Genomic DNA, 5184 nt, shown 5'->3' on the forward strand with positions numbered 1-5184 from the left:
CTTTTTCGCTTTCTGGAGATGTCTCTGACAGTAGATTTTCTCAATGCAATTTGTCCTTTGATTTCTTGACAACTAGTACCAAGAGTGATGATTGTTGAAGCAGGCAATCTGAAATTGTTAACAACAGCAATTTCTTCTCCACCTAGCATGATTGGCTCAGTGGTGAGAATCTTTGGGGTTTTTTCCAGCTAGAAGCAGGCAGATAAAGGCTTGTTTGACCCTCTATGAGGTGGATTGATTCAGTGACTGGGGTAATCGGGATGGGTGTGTCAGAGGCAATGAGAACGGCACAGGACAGAGCAGGGTTTAGGGCTGTTGTACATAGGGTCGCTATGAGTCGCAAACGACTCGACGGCACATAACAACAATAACATATAACTGCCAAGGCCACTATGTACAGAGAGGAGAGGAGCTTTATTTCTTGGTCTCTTCCTCTTTAGATAGTCTTGATGATTTCTTCTTTCTTGGCCTGGAGCCACTCCTCACGTCGTTTGCGTGCCTCCTTGGTCTTAGATCTATGGGCCTCAGCATGGTCAGCCAGGAGCTTCTTGCGGGCTTTATCTGCCTTCAGCTTGTGAATGCGTTCCATAAGAATTCGCTTGTTTTTGAACACGTTCCCCTTTACTTTCAGGTATAGGCTGTGATACATGTGGCGATCAGTCTTCTTAGACTCTCGGTATCCTCTGAGCAGCCGGCGCAAAATCCTCATCCGCCTCCTCCAGGTCATCTTCTCAGGCGCTAGAGCATTAGCAGTACCCTTTCGCTTACCTATGTCCATATGCCTGCCCTGCCTTTTTTCGGCATCGAGCTCGAGAATGGACAGTCACAGGCTTGCAGACGATCAGGCCATCTTTGATCAGTTTCCGGATTTGCTGCCGAGAGTTGGCATTGGCAATTTCATTGGTCTCGTTGGGGTCCAACCAGACTTTCTTCTTGCCACAGCGGAGGACACTAGAGGCAAGCCTCTTCTGAAGCCTGAGCATACTCATGGCTGCGGCCGCAGTGCCGAAAGGAATCTTTGTTTTCTTGATGTTGAGCTTTATTTCATATTGAAGATAGCAGTTTTTGAACTTCTGCAGCAAATGTCTTAGGTCCTTACTTTCAGCAATCAAGGTGTGGCATCTGCATAACTCCTAAGGCCTCTTCACGCTTTATAAAGCCCAGCCTTTCAAATGATTTGTTAACATATAGATTGAAAACGACTGGGTACTTTCTCTGTAGGGGCTCCAGGACTATAATCATGTAGAAAGTGGAAAGCCATGTATTTCTTTCCTGCATCTGGTGGTGACTTTGAACTGCCAGCCTCTCAGTTACCATGCAAGCACTTAACCACTGTAGCACCGTGGCCCCTAACTGCCCAATGAAAACCAAACCAAGCCTATTGCTGTTGAGTTGATTCCCATTCACAGAGACCCAATAGGAATGACTAGAACTGCCCTATAGGATTTCTAAGGCTGCAGACCTTTACAGAAGCAGACAGTCTGTTCCCTTGTGGAGCAGCTGGTAGGTTCAAACCACTGACCTTTCAACTAGAACAAGCACTTTAACCCTGCACCACTAGTCTTCCTTCTTAGTTACCATTAAACCAAAGCCCACTGCTACTGAGTTCATTCTGACTCATAGTTACCTTCTGTCAGGCTTCCAAAGATACACATGTTTATGGGAGGAGATGATCAGTCTTCCTCTCACTGCCTTCCTCCTAAGTCCTTTTGGTCAGCAGCCTGACACATCACATACTATGTCCCTCCCTCCCTCCCTCCCTCCCTCCCATCAAGTCTGAATTGATTCATAGCTGACCATCCAGCGGATTTTCCGGAAGCTGTAAATTGCACTGGAAAAGATTGCCCATCTTTCTCCTGAGGAGGTGCTGGTGGATTCAAGCTGCCAGAAAGACACCACCCCTGGGCAGCTTCCTGTGGACTTTGCTATCACAACCACAGTGTATATATCACCTTACTGTCTTTAGAAGAGAAGTGATTTAAAAAAAGAAAAAGAAAGAAAGAACAAACGAGAACCAGGTGTTAGGGAAGTTGTGGGGAAACTTGACCTTTCATCCACTGCTGGTGGGAAAGTTACAATCACTGTGAGGAACTATTTGGTAGTTCCTCCAAAAGATGGACATGAGGCTACTATATAGCTTATTTTCAAATATACACTCATAAGTGAAAGCAGAGACACCAACAGAAATTTGTATAATACCAACGTTTATTGCAGTGCTTTCTGTAAGAATTAAAAGGAAGAAACAGGCAAGCTCTGGTGGCCTAGTGGCAGGAAGCTACACTGCAATCCCAGATGTGTGCCATTCAAATCCACCAGATGTTCTGCTGGAGAAAGAGGGACAATCTCCTCCTGTACCAGTCAGATCTAATTTGACGGCACACACACACACACACACACACACACACATTAATAATAATAGCAATTAATTTTTTTTAAAAGAGGACAAAACCATGAAATGTGTATCAGCAGAGGAATGGATAGACAAAACTTACCGCATATACATTGGAGATTACCTATCGAAGAGAAACTAAGTCTTGATTGTGGGCTTAGACATGGATGAGTCTTGAAACGTGGCAAGAAGCTACATTGCAATCCCCAAGGTACATGGTTCGAGGCCATCAGCTGCTCCACAGGAGAAGGATGAACAATTTCCTCCCATGTGATCAGCTGTCTCTGAAAACCTTCCGGAGGGTCAGCTGTGGCTCAGCTCTGACTGTATGGTACACAACATAACACAACAAATGAAAGAAGTCAGTAACTGCATCACTTATCTGAACTAAAACAATGCAGAGATATAAAATATTATTAGTGGTTGCCGGCGGTGGGGAAGAGGGGTAAAGGGGACATTTACTCTTAGAGGATGTGGCAATGGTAGTGGAATAGTTTAGGAAAAGACAGCAAGAATGGCTACATTCAGCACATTGTCACTGAACTGTATGTGCAGAAATTATTAAAATGGCATGTATTTTGTTGTATATTTTTTCACTATAGTAGAAGAACCAAAACAAAAAAAGTAGAAAATTTTCTTGTCCTCATACCCTGCTCAACCCATTTTCGTGCCGAGCTATCTTGTAAGTTGCTTTCTGTTCTTTCTTACCCCCGATTTTCATTCCAACTTTTTCTCTGAGTGTAAGTTTTCTATTGCTGCTATGATACATACCACAAACTTAGTGCCTTAAAACTATGCAAGTTTATTATCTTACAGTTCTGTCCATCACCCACATGTCAGTTTGCCACACTGGGAAAGCTTGCATGTAGCCGTGATGCTGGAAGCTATTAATTCTATCAAGCATTGACAGGATCATCCATGGTGAACAGTGGAGCTTCCAGATTAAGAGTCACAAACAGACACTAGTGATTGGAACATGGTATGTGAGAAGTATGAACATAGGAAAGTTGAAGATTGTTAAGGAGGAAATGGAATGCAACAATATTGACATACTAGACATTGGTGAAATGAAATGGATTGGCATAGGAGATTTTGAATCAGATACTTTTTGGAGTCATCTTTTTTGTTACTAAGTTGTAGAATACTTCCTGTGGTTCTCCTCAATTTTTTATCAATCTTCAGGAAGGATGGATAGATACTTTCAGGATCAACCATTATCACACATATTTATAGTCTATTGATAACAATCTTATGTAAAGTGATAAATTGTCAATGGAGAGGAGAGAGATGAAGGCAAGAGTGAAGTCATTGAGATGTGGTGTGGGAGGTTTGGAACATGTGGAGGGGCTGGTCTCTGATGACAGTAGTAACCTTGGGTACTTTGTAACAGGGCAAAGGCAGGCAGAGAAATGGATAGAGCAGAGGAATGGATAGACAAAACTGAATGCATGTACACTGAAGATTACTCATCCAAGAGAAATGAAGTCTTGAATGTGGGCTAGAACTTGGATGAGTCTTCAAATGTGACAAGAAGCTACATTGCAATCCTGAAGGTACATGATTCGAGGCCACCAGCTGCTCCACAGGAAAAGAATGAGCAGACAGAGGCAGAGGGTAGAAGAGTTTCTGTCTACCAGATTCTGCTTTTTGCAGGATGTGGGTGGCAGGTCATATGGTGAGGGTGGTGAGTGTGGGATGGTTATGAAAGAGGCTAGTAGAAAAAAGGCACCTTGGGAATGGAACGCCCTTGATGGAAAGTGGCCCATTGTAGGTGTTTCTGTGGAATAGAAAGAATCTGCATAACATTCACACCCTTTAGCCTTTCTACTCTCTCATTCAGTTGAAAGAGCAACAACTTGAGAACCTGAAAAACTGGGTCTAGTCGCAACACTGGTATGGGTGGTCTAAGGGTTCATTCTACCACTGAGATAAATAAATATTCAGCTCTAGCTTCCTGTTGGCACATCCTGGCTGTGCTTTCATGTGGGTTTCTCAACTCATTAGAGCTGCCATAACAGAAATGCCACAAACGGGTAACTTTAATAACAGGTATTTTCTTCCTCACAGTTCAAGAGGCTAGAAGTCTGACTTGAGGATGTGAGCTCTAGGGAGCTTAGCTGGCCCTAGTCCACAGGAGCTTGTGCTGCCAACCCAAAGACTATGCTACTCTGAAGGAGAAACATAAGGAATCTCATCCTGTGGGATTTACAGTCTCTAAGACCCATCCAGTGATGAGTCAATTGACTCGACATGGCTCTAGGGAAATGTTCTTGATCTCTACCAGCTCAGGGCTGGGGGTGAGTGAGAAACATTTGTCTCAGCATCTCTCACTGCTCATCCTGATGAGCAGTTCTGGGCTTGAAGACTACTCTTCTTCCTTCATCTTCAGATAGGGAGCTCTCCTTCTGTACCTGCTTCCTTCTGTGCCTGCTCTGCTCCTTTCATATCTTACACCGTACTTGGAGATGACCTAGTTAACAAAGAAAAACTCCATTCCCAAAAGGGATTATATTCATGTGAACACCCATGGCTATGGAATCTGTTTTGGCTCATAGCAACCTTATCCGGTGGAGTAGACCTTCTCCACAGAGTTTGAAAGTTATTTTCTTTAAGGAAGCAGACTTCACAGTTTTCAACATCAGAGCAGCTGATGAATTCAAACTGCTGAACTTTTGGTCAGTAGTCAAGCACTTAGCCACTTCCTTGTCTGTTATTTACAATACACTTTTTTGGGGGTAGGTGAAGCAAAATTCAATCCATAAGAGTGTGATAAGCTGTACTCGCTTCCTCATTCA

At 43.5% G+C, this 5184-nt stretch overlaps 1 pseudogene; it reads right to left on the reverse strand.

Moving 5' to 3' along the window:
* Positions 1-414: 414 nt before the first annotated feature.
* Positions 415-995, reverse strand: LOC102856166 (annotated as a pseudogene).
* Between the last annotated feature and the right edge of the window lie 4189 nt (positions 996-5184).

Source organism: Elephantulus edwardii, unplaced genomic scaffold (assembly GCF_000299155.1).
Source record: "Elephantulus edwardii isolate Elephantulus edwardi_28Jun2011 unplaced genomic scaffold, EleEdw1.0 scaffold00051, whole genome shotgun sequence".
NCBI lineage: Eukaryota > Metazoa > Chordata > Mammalia > Macroscelidea > Macroscelididae > Elephantulus > Elephantulus edwardii.